This window comes from Bos indicus x Bos taurus, chromosome 2 (genome assembly GCF_003369695.1).
Source record: "Bos indicus x Bos taurus breed Angus x Brahman F1 hybrid chromosome 2, Bos_hybrid_MaternalHap_v2.0, whole genome shotgun sequence".
Taxonomy (NCBI): Eukaryota; Metazoa; Chordata; class Mammalia; order Artiodactyla; family Bovidae; genus Bos; species Bos indicus x Bos taurus.
Window position 1 is genome coordinate 16,426,140 of NC_040077.1, and position 12,545 is coordinate 16,438,684.

The window sequence follows — 12,545 nt, forward strand, 5'->3', positions numbered from 1 at the left end:
TTCTCTTTCCCTTTCTCTTCCTCTCAAAGCATATACAACATTGACTCTTTCCTTCAGGTAGTAACTTTTGTTTTTTCAGTCTGAGCAGTTAGTGACATGTTATTAACCATTGACAATGGTTAAGCACACAGATACGGGATAAGAAAGGGGAACCCAGTGCCTTCACTGTACATGTTGGATAGAAAACCTCCATCAAGTTGAATTGTGAGAAATGCACAGCTTGGTGAAGGAACAAATAGCTTAGTTTGATTAAGCTATTCCAGAGAATTTATATTTTGAAACGGTTTTCAAAGCCCTTTAAAAAAATTAAATAATTCTAACCTACACAGACCTATATTCTCATTTTGCCTCCCTGGGTTTTGTTCCAATTTTTTTTACAAGATCCCCTAGCATTCTTTAGAATAGTTGAGATTTTTCTAGCCTCTGATTCCTGCAGCATGAGGAGATGGAGGGGAAAAGGCAGAAAGGTATGTATAAATCACAGAAAAAACAAGTAAAATTTGAAGGTATAAATCTTCAGATTTTTAGTTTCGAATCTGAAAGAAAAGTGAAATTCACTCAATCATGTCCAACTCTTTGTGACCCCCATGGACTATACAGTCCATGGAATTCTCCAGGGCAGATTACTGGAGTGGGTAGCCTTTCCCTTACTTCTCCAGGGGATCTTCCCAACCCAGGGATTGAACCCAGGTCTCCCTCATTGCAGGCAGATTCTTTACCAGCTGAGCCACAAGGGAAGCCCAGGGATACCAGAGTGGGTAGCCTATCCCTTCTCCAGCAGATCTTCCAGTCTCAGGAATTGAACTGGGGTTTCCTGCATTGTAGGCAGATTTTTTTTACCAACTGAGCTATCAGTGAAACCCCAGTTTCTAAGCTACACCCATCCAACTTTTCCTTCTGTCCTTTGCTGCTCTGATAATAGAACAAGAAACCATCTGAAGTCCATTAACTATTGCACTTGGCTTTCAAGAGCCTCATTTTGTCTTGTTCCTGGCTGAAGTACTAGAGCACATTCCAAATGCAGATATCAAGGTGCGTATACCACACTTAATCAACTAACTCTCTATTTTAAAACATGATGGTTTCAAGTGAAAGATCCAGAAACTGAATAAGATAGTTATGCAGGCCCTGTTATATGGTACTAATTGGTTTTTAGTACCTATTCTAAGCCAGAGAAATTTAAATTGGTTAATTTGGAATAGCTGTTAGTAGCACTTAATCTTTTCATACCTGAAATGCATACTTTATCTATGGCTAAAATTAAGAAATCCCTTTGAAATATTTGATATCAAGAATAGAAAAGCTGGACTTTATTTTAGGTAGCTAATTCCCTAATAGTTGAGTCTTGTTGCTAATAGAAAGGAAAGATAATTAGCTCACAAATATATGGTCCACAAAAAAAAAAAAAAACAACTTTTATCTGTTCTATTCACTAATGTACTTTCAGTGCTGAAAACTGGCCCAATGTAAGTACTCAATTAATATATGCTGAATAATGAATGACCAGCTAAAGCAACAAAGGTCCATCTAGTCAAGGCTATGGTTTTTCCAGTAGTCATATATGGATGTGACAGTTGGACTATAAAGAAAGCTGAGCACTGAAGAATTGATGCTTTTGAACTGTGGTGTTGGGGAAGACTCTTGAGAGTCCCTTGGACTGCAAGGAGATCCAACCAGTCCATCCTAAAGGAGATCAGTCCTGGGTGTTCATTGGAAGGACTGATGTTGAAGCTGAAACTCCAATACTTTGGACACCTGATGCAAAGAGCTGACTCATTTGAAAAGACCCTGATGCTGGGAAAGATTGAAGGCAGGAGGAGAAGGGGACGACGGAGAATGAGATGGTTGGATGGCATCACTGACTCAACAGACATGAGTTTGGGTAAATTCCGGGAGTTGGTGATGGACTCCTTCATGGGGTCACAAAGAGTCGGACACAACTGAGCAACTGAACTGAACTGAGCTAAAGCACCAAATTAAGACTATCAAACAACTGAAGTATCAAAAAATGTAGTTAATGTATTCTAGGCATTAAATACAAAATAATATCAATAACAACAACATTTGTTAATTATTACCATTTGTGAATATTCACTTTTTGCCAGCCCAAGTTGAGTGTTTTATTCATAATACCTCATTGAATGCAGCTTTCCTGGTAGCTCAGCTGGTAAAGAATCTGCCTGTAATGCCAGAGACCTGGGTTCGATCCCTGGGTTGGGAAGATCCCCTGGAGAAGAGAAGAGCTACCCACTCCAGTATTCTGGCTTGGAGAATTCCATGGACTACCCATGGGGTCACCTGAAGAATTCCATGGACTGTCCATGGGATTGCAAAGAGTCAGACACAACTGAATGAGTCTCACTTTCACTTCATTTTTCACTTTCACCCCATTGAATCCTCAAAATAGGTAGTAAGAATTCAGTTCTTTAGATGAAAAAGCTGACTCAGAGAGGCTTTTAAGGAACCTAGAATTCACATTCTGAATTGGCTCTAAAGTTCAATCTCTTAGGCACAAAGCTATATCTACAGCTTTTATCACCAAAGAGTAACACCTCAAACCTGGAAACCACGATTTGGTTCTTGAACCAGAAAACCTCGCATGACTTAGGTTCAGGCCATTCTAGATTTAAATGTCTGTGAGACCACTTTCCTCCAAATGACTGTGGACAAATTATTTAATTTCCATGGGGCTCAGTTTTTTTATCTGCAAGATGTGTTCAATTATCCTACCACATGAACACTTTATTAGAACTAGAGGAAATATTCTCCCAAAGCTTTCTGAGTGTATAATCAGTGCTTACTTTTGTGATTTTCTGACTCTTAACACGCAAAGCACAATGAAGTAGATGAGTTAAATTATTATACTGTGAAACAAACGTGTAGGAAAGTAATCTAAGTCATTTTAACCCTAGAAACACTTGTCACACCTGTTTTGTTCCTTTTTTTGGGTGGTGATGGAAAAGCTATTTCACTTCCAGGATCCTAGGATGAACCCTCCATTTCACTTTGGCAATACAGAAAGCTATTTCTATTAAATCTTCAGGCCCACTGTCAGGGAATACTAGCCACTGTTGATGACTAATCAAGGAAACACAAGAGGTCAGACTGACATTAAAATAAAATCATTCTTGTTTCATGTATTTATGGCTTTATTTTCAGAGCCCAAGGAGATCACAGAAAAGTAGAGAACATTGCCTATAATTACTTTTTACTAACTCCTAATTACTAGCTGTTTTTGTTTATTAAACTTTGTGTTTCCTTCATAAGATCAGACAAGTATTGCTTAATATTTCAAAATTACAGGTGAGCACAAGGCATCCTCTGGGACCCATCCTCCCTGCTCTATTTTTACTGAAGGGTATTTTTAATTACTTAAGCCTGACATTTTTTTTCTGAGAATTATTACCTACCAGAGTAGATCTTAAAATGAATATAATATCTAAGCAAATGTTTGCCTGAGTTCCTCATTTCCTTGAGGGCTTTCACCTTGGGAGGGCAAACCATAATAAGAATACGTATTTTAAAAAAGGAAGATCAAAAGGAAGGGAAAATAAAATTAGCATTTATTTTGTAGATTTTAGGAATTATTAGCTTCTTACAGATATCTGATAAACAGTAGACAAAAAAAAAAAAAAGAAGTGAGGTCTTAATAGGATGGTTAAAAAATGAAGTACTAACAGGGAGAGGAGACAGTATCAGGTGATAAGAACCATCAGGTGACAATTTATGTGTTTGGATATGAACCAAACTGGTGTAAAGCAGGATTTCAGTAAGACAAAGGAGGATGTTCTGGATTTAACTGAGAAAACAGTGTAGTTCTGAGAACAATTTCAGAGAAGTTGGACTAACACAGTCTCTCAGCTGAGGCTGCCTCTCCCGTCATGGAAATCAGAATCTATGAGAGTGGGCTCTGGGCATCCATACTGTTTTAAGTTCTTGATGATTCCCACAACTAGCCAAGCCTGAGAGCCCCTGGGCTAAGCAGGGAGACTGAGCATATGATTCCTCCCATCACTTTGAATTACACAAAACTTTTAGTAGGCAATGTCATTCTTTTCCAAAGAGAAGTAATAGACACAGCACATTTTCCTGTATGAATTCACTGCCTGAGCTCCCTGACAGCTGGTGACAGTGCCGTGTGCTATCAATGAATTGCAGCTCAAGCCTGAGTGACAGACTTAGAAACAAGAGCCTGTTGCATCTCTACACTCCCCTATAGCTAGTGAACATCTAGATCTCTGCAGCAGCTGTAGGTAGAGCCTGTCCTCTTTACAGCCGCCCAAGGAAACACTTGCCACCCCAAGCAGCTGTCCCAAGACATGAATTAATTAACCTCTGCCAAGATCATAACAGCTGCTGATATCAGCTGCCACCAGTGTGCAGTGAAGGGAGGAGCAGGGGAGTGCATCTATAGCAGGCCACTTGAGAGGCCCCAAGATCACTCCCAGAATTAATAGTGGTGGATGGAACGCAAAAGGGTTCATGTTTGTGAAACAACTGCAAATACGCATCTGCACATGAAGTCACTAATTAAGGAGGACACACTTTGACAAGAAGCTATTCACAATGTTCCATTTCCTTGGAAACAAATATCCAGCATTTTTTTAAATTGTATTGAAATACTATATTTCAGAGCCACAGGCCTAGCTTATCCACTGTTTCTTCTTTAAAAAATACAATGTAGGCACTAATGAATTTTCTTCTCTGTACTCAGGTTTTATAAACACCGAAGGGCTTTTTTTAAGCTACTTTACATGAATGAATTTTTCCTTCATTTCAAACAGTAGCAGTTTACATATTTTTAAAATGTTTTTTTAGTGAATTGAAGTACATTTAAAGGTGTTAACAGATTCTGGGGTTTCAGACACATATTCCAATTTCTCTGGCACCTGGAGGAGAATGTTGCTAAGCTGTGGGAGGGAGTAAGCTTCACAATCCAGAAGGCACCACGTCCTATGCTTATTTTAGCACTTAACTTTTATCTTTTGCCCTCATGATCACATCCTTACTTTCCTACTCTTAGGTTTTTATATTTTCAATGTCTTATCACCTGAGTTTATCACATTTTTCCTTAATATCTTTTTAGTTCATGGCATGGTAGGTTAACCAAAGACTTGTAGTAAAAAGCATAAACAAAGGATAGTTTTGAAGTAATCTCACAATGATTTCATGTACTTTATGGTTCAAGGTCTATAGATTTAAAATGACACTGATTGAATCTTTTCTATCCTAAAGCCTTATTTGCAAATATAGTATTTTAATTCTACCAACAATGTATTTTTGAGATCATTTTTCGCTCCCTCAGGGTAAAACATTTCTGATACACTTTTTATGAGATTGTCCAGGAGAGAATACATACATACAAATATACCTTTGGAGAAGAGAAAGATTTAGGAGGAAACTAGAGAATTGATGCTTTTGAACTGCGGTGTTGGAGAAGACTCTTGAGAGTCCTTGGACTGCAAGGAGATCCAACCAGTCCATCCTAAAGGCGATCACTACTGGGTGTTCTTTGGAAGGTCTGATGCTAAAGCTGAAACTCCAATACTTTGGCCACCTGATGCAAAGAGCTGACTCATTTGAAAAGACCCTGATACTGGGAAAGATTGAGGGCAGGAGGAGAAGGGGACGACAGAGGATGAGATGGTTGAATGGCATCACCGACTCAATGGATATGAGTTTGGGTAAACTCCTGGAGTTGGTGATGGACAGGGAGGCCTGGCATGCTGCGGTTCATGGGGTGGCAAAGAGTTGGACACGACTGAGCGACTCAACTGAACTGAGAGAATTAGAGAAAGTTCAAAGAAACATTATGTAGGTAGACAAAAGGTAGAAATTGGAACTCACATGGAATAAGGGAGGAGTAAGGAATTTATCAGTCAAAACAATGTCAGAACAAATTGCAGAACTCAACTCAAAATGCTAGAGCAAAATAAATATTAATTCTTGTAAGTATCCACTTTCAATTGAATCCATGTTTTTGAAAAATGTCATTAGGCATCTGTTTCTCTTTCTTTTTCCTCTCCATTTTCCTTTGTAGACCTTCATTCCTGGCCAAGACTGCTTAAGTGTTGATAGAGCACAAGAAGATCCGTGCTTTCAGAGTACCAGCTTAGCAATCACAGAAGAAAGAGAGCACCTCTTTCAAATATATCCAGTGTAGGAGCTGTATTTCACGGAATCAAATAAGTTCAAATGCTCTCCTCTGAGCTGAAACATTGCCAGGGAATATATCAATACACCCAGGTAATTGATGACTACTGGATCTGAGAAGAGTACACTTGTTCCTATCTGAATCCAAAGGACTGAAAGTAGAAAGTCTGAAAGAAGTCTTTCTACTGAAATTAGAACATAGAAAATCTCAGACACACATACATGAAAATATGCTCACTAGTGTGCATACAGGATCACACACACATATTCCTATATCATTCAGGAATTCAGATGGAATATTCAAAATAACTCAAGGAAGGTTTGACAAAGAATATTAACTAAATAAAGATATGGGCATGGTATAGAAAAGAAAAAGAAAAAACCACAGGAAGTAGGAACAAGGGGAAACAGTAACAGAATCTGGGAGAAGAGAAGCTTTCAGAGAAGACTTCTTTGAGAGAAGCAGGGGTCTTTGGTCAAGAATGGAGCCAGCAGAAGACAACTTGTCAGGCAAGAAGTCAGGGGAACATGTACCCCAGCTCTAGTCTCCTCTCTCTCTCTCTCTGATCTCGGCCAGAGATCCCTATTGGCCAAAGTGAACAGGAAGCCAGATGGTGCCCAAGGAGCTCCTGCTGCTGCTGCTAAGTCACTTCAGTCATGTCTGACTCTGTGAGACCCCATAGATGGCAGCCCACCAGGCTCCCCCATCCCTGGGATTCTCCAGGCAAGAACACTGGAGTGGGTTGCCATTTCCTTCTCCAATGCATGACAGTGAAAAGTGAAAGTGAAGTCGCTCAGTCGTGCCCGACCCTCAGTGACCCCATGGACTGCAGCCTTCCAGGCTCCTCCGTCCATGGGATTTTCCAGGCAAGAATACTGGAGTGGGGTGCCATTGCCTTCTCCACAAGGAGCTCCTAGGGCATCATAAAAGATACTGTTCTGGAAGATCGAGACGATATCCAGCATATACAACCCCTACAGAAAGATAGATCGTAATAGTTTTCAGTTGTAAATATGACAGAATAAATCCCATTACAGTAAATGGCATGGAAATAAAGGTACCTGTATAACTTAAAGAAAATCTCCTCAAATCCATATTACCTCTAGTCCCAACATTTATCTCTACTTTTCTTCATAGCTAAGTGTCTTAAAGGAATAGTTAACATAGCCTGCTTCTACTCCCTCATAATCCATTCACCACACGCTTGCAATTTGGCTTTCATCCCCAACACTCTGCAACAGTGATTTTCCAGAAATGGTCCCCAGACCAGCAGCATCAGGAACATCTGGGAACTGGTTGGAGATGCAAATTCAATTGGCCTTATCCAAGACATGCTGAATCAAAAACTAAGAAATTAGGGCTTAGCAATCTATGTTTTAGCAAGTCTTCTAGGTTGATTCTGAACCATAGTAAAGTTTGAGAATCACTGTACTACAGAAATAGAAACGTCTAAGTTTACCAATGAAACTCACCATTCTAGATTCTGTGAACACTCTTCTGTCCTCATCTTTCTTGACCTTGAGATGTTTATATTCCCTTCGACATTTGTGATATTTTCCACAAAGGGAATCAGCCTCTCTGTCCTCCCACACTCCTGTCTCAGGTCATAAAGCAAGAATAATCAATCCTTTTGAAAATATTAGGAAGGAAACTGCAGCCTGTGTCTCTACTCACCATATCCCAAACCTCCCCAATACTGGTGGGCACCTGACTGATAACAAGCAAAATTAATGAAGTTGGAAAAAAAAAAAAAAAAAACCTGTTCTCATGTTCTATACTTTATTTGTTTTCAAGTTGTCTGCTTGTAAGTTTTACTGTATGTCCTTCCTTTTTCCTCCTTCTTCTACGCACAAAATTGAGTAGGGCAGTGTGGGGAGGTGAAAACCTGCAGTCTTCTAGCTATTTTGCCTGCTACTGGGAAGAATAGACTCATTCAAGTAGGAAAAAAGAAGGGGTCCATCTTGGCTTCAAATCTAAGCCAAATTTTCATCAGCAAATAATGCAAATATCTTTATCTGGCTCTTACAGATATTTTTTCAATTCAGAATCCATGAAACCAGGTGAGAAGTGTGGCCAATCATCATCCTAAATCCCCAACACAAGATGTATTGGGTGAAAAACTGAGAATCGATATAGGACCAACAATTTTGGGTCAAAATCTGACATGGACAGATTGAACACTCTCATGTGGCCAAAATGAACATCTTTAACACAGGGAGGCTTCTCAGTTCTTTGAAGTCAGCAGAAGCCATCTGTGGCTGGAGTCTACCTGAGTGTGGCTAGTGTTAACAGGCTTTGGCTATGTGGCTAGACTTTAGTATAAGTGAGCAAACAACCAATTTGAGGTTCAAACAACACTTTAACTGGTGGGCTTGAGCTGAGACCCACACTTAGGCTTAAGCAGAAAAGAGATTCATCTTAGCAGTCATGATGGCATTTCAGAGACGTCAAACAGAACAAGCAGAATTCTGGTTATGAGTGCAAATACAGTGTTCTTTCCTGAGATCAGGAGATACTCTTTGGAATTTAAACTGGAGATGCACCGTTGCTTCTCCTGGGACTGGGTCTCACACAGAGTGAGTAAGAACCAGAATAGCCTCTTATGAAACGGGCAGACTTTCATGCACGTACTCAGCCTGGAATATGAAGTACAGGGCTGGAGTAAATTTCTCAATCTGTAGGAGTTGCAATTTTGAGAGTCCTGAACATTGGTAGAAGAAACCTAAATCTGTTTGCTCCCACGTCTATCCTGCTTCTTAGCTCTGCTAAATGAACCATAATGGGGGGAAAAACTCTAGTCCTGATAAAGATGAACTTAAGTGGTGGAGATGGGGCCACTGGAATTGTAAACATTGTTTCAAAACAAGGGAATTAAAACTGAACAACAGAAAAGTTTTTGGGGGCTTCCCAGGTGGCGTTAGTGGTAAAGAACCTGCCTCCCAATGAGAGGTAGGTTGGATCCCTGGGCTGGGAAGATCCCCTGGAGGTGGAAAGGGCAACCCACACTGTATCTTTGCCTGGAAAATCCCATGGACAGAGGAGCTTGGTAGCCTATACTCCATGGAGTCGCAAAGAGTCAGACACAACTAAAGTGACTTAGCACTAGCAATAGAAAAGTTTATTTTGAAGAAGCATGTAGCATCTGTTATAGGCTTTCATTGGACTTTTTTCTTAAAGCTATGAAAGCTTTGGACTTGCAGAAGTAGAAACTATTGATAACCAATTGACTGACCATGGAAAAGTTAAACCAAAAATATTTATACCATTTCCACCATTTTTTCCTTCTTCTCCAGATACCACTAAGTGTATGATTCTTGGCTGACTTCTGCAGTGAGAGTCTGGATGGTATTTTATTCTAAAATCTGGTTATATTATTTTGTTAGATTGCTGCCATGGGCCTGCAGATTTATTCTTTCTCAATCATAGGAGTAAGGAAGTAGTATTACAATGACCCAGTGTGTCCTGGGTTCTCAGGTTGCTTTACAGGAAGCAGTGAAAACCACTACAGGTTATAGCTGAAGGAACCCTCACTGACTTAAAACCCCAACTCAGATGAAAAAAATCAGCAAAATAAAACATGAGAAGTATAGTGAAAGTGAAAGCCGCTCAGTCATGTCCAACTCTTTGCAACCCCATCGACTATACAGTCCACGGAATTCTCCAGGCCAGAATACTGGAGTGGGTAGCTGTTCTCTTCTCCAGGGGATCTTCCCAACGCAGGGATGGAACCCAGGTCTCCCGCATTGCAGGCGGATTCTTTACCAGCTGGGCCAAATAAAACATAATGGAGAGTTAAATTTTGGATTTTAATTCTTTGGGAATTTAATTCAGAAGCAAATTTATTCTGGGCTTTAATTTTTTCTCAGCAATGTAATAATTAGAGGGTGTTCTGATTGCATAAATTTGAGCCATGTTTCTACTGCTGGCATTGTGTTATCTGGAACATTTTTATATTGTAATTTGACTGAATATGTAACTCCTGGTGAATTATATAAATCAATACAATTTGAGATGGATAAGAGAATAGGGAATATATTTATAATTCAGCATAGTAGATAGATTATTAAATGTAATCTTTACCCATTTCAGGTGATTCTGGGGCAAAATCTGAATTGCTCACCATGGTTCAAAGAGGACACCAAGGAGTGGTGAATGATGACAGGAGCAACTTCACAAAGATGGGAGCAAGACTGACCTTAAACGTTGCTGTTCTATCCTGCATACTAAATTTCTTAAAGGTTTGATTTAAATTTCTTAAAGATTTGATCAAGCCAAAGTGTCAAGAATGTAAGTGTGGAATGTAAGAAAATCATTCTCTGATACTGATTATATTCCAGTTTTAACTCCTAACATGGGAACTCCCACACTCTCCAATCTCTTCATTCACTCAGTTCAGTTCAGTTCGCTCAGTCATGTCCAACTCTTTGCAACCCCATGAATCGCAGCATGCCAGGCCTCCCTGTCCATCACCAGCTCCTGGAGTTTACTCAAACTCATGTCCATAGAGTCAGGGATGCCATCCAGCTATCTCATCCTCTGTCGTCCCCTTCTCCTCCTGCCCCCAATCCCTCTCAGCATCAGGGTGTTTTAAATGAGCCAACTCTTTGCGTGAGGTAGCCAAAGTATTTGAGTTTCAGCTTTAGCATCAGTCCTTCCAATGAACACCCAGGACTGATCTCCTTTAGGATGGACTGGTTGGATCTCCTTGCAGTCCAAGGGACTCTCAAGAGTCTTCTCCAACACCACAGTTCAAAAGCATCAATTCTTCAGTGCTCAGCTTTCTTCACAGTCCAACTCTCACATCCATAAATGACCAAAGGAAAAACCATAGTCTTGACTAGGCGGACCTTTATTGGCAAAGTAATGTCTCTGCTTTTCAATATGCTGTCTAGGTTGGTCATAACTTTTCTTCCAAGGAGTAAGCGTCTTTTAATTTCATGGCTGCAATCACCATCTGCAGTGATTTTGGAGCCCAAAAAAATAAAGTCTGCCACTGTTTCCACTGTTTCCCCATCTATTTGCCATGAAGTGACGGGACTAGATGCCATGATCTCAGTTTTCTGAATGCTGAGCTTTAAGCCAACTTTTTCACTCTCCACTTTCACTTTCATCAAGGGGCTTTTTAGTTCCTCTTCACTTTCTGCCCTAAGTGTGGTGTCCTCTGCATATCTGAGGTTATTGATATTTCTCCCAGCAATCTTGATTTAAGCTTGTGCTTCTTCCAGCCCAGTGTTTCTCATGATGTACTCTGCACAGAAGTTAAATAAGCAGGGTGACAATATGCAGCCTTGACGTATGCCTTTTCCTATTTGGAACCAGTCTGTTGTTCCATGTCCAGTTCTAACTGTTGCTTCCTGACCTGTGTACAGGTTTCTCAAGAGGCAGGTCAGGTGGTCTGGTATTCCCATCTCTTTAAGAATTTTCCACAGTTTATTGTGATCCACACAGTCAAAGGCTTTGGCATAGTCAATAAAGCAGAAATAGATGTTTTTCTGGAACTCTCTTGCTTTTTCTATGATCCAGCAGATGTTGGCAATTTGATCTCTGGTTCCTCTGCCTTTTTTTTTTTTTTTTAATTTTATTTTATTTTTAAACTTTACAATATTGTATTGGTTTTGCCAAATAACAAAATGAATCTGCCACAGGTATACATGTGTTCCCCATCCTGAACCCTCCTCCCTCCTCCCTCCCCACACCATCCCTCTGGGTCATCCCAGTGCACCAGCCCCAAGCATCCAGTATCGGGCATCGAACCTGGACCGGCGACTCGTTTCATATATGATATTATACATATTTCAATGCCATTCTCCCAAATCATCCCACCCTCTCCCTCTCCCACAGAGTCCAAAAGACTGTTCTATACATCAGTGTCTCTTTTGCTGTCTCGTATACAGGGTTAGTGTTACCATCTTTCTAAATTCCATATATATGCATTAGTATACTATATTGGTGTTTTTCTTTCTGGCTTACTTCACTCTGTATAATAGGCTCCAGTTTCATCCACCTCATTAGAACTGATTCAAATGTATTCTTTTTAATGGCTGAGTAATACTCCATTGTGTATATGTACCACTGCTTTCTTATCCATTTGTCTGCTGATGGACATCTAGGTTGTTTCCATGTCCTGGCTATTATAAACAGTGCTGCGATGAACATTGGGGTACACATGTCTCTTTCCCTTCTGGTTTCCTCAGTGTGTATGCCCAGCAGTGGGATTGCTAGATCACAAGGCAGTTCTATTCCCAGTTTTTTAAGGAATCTCCACACTGTTCTCCATAATGGCTGTACTAGTTTGCATTCCCACTAACAGTGTAAGGGAGTTCCCTTTTCTCCACACCCTCTCCAGCCTTTATTGCTTGTAGACTTTTGGATCGCAGCCATTCTGACTGGC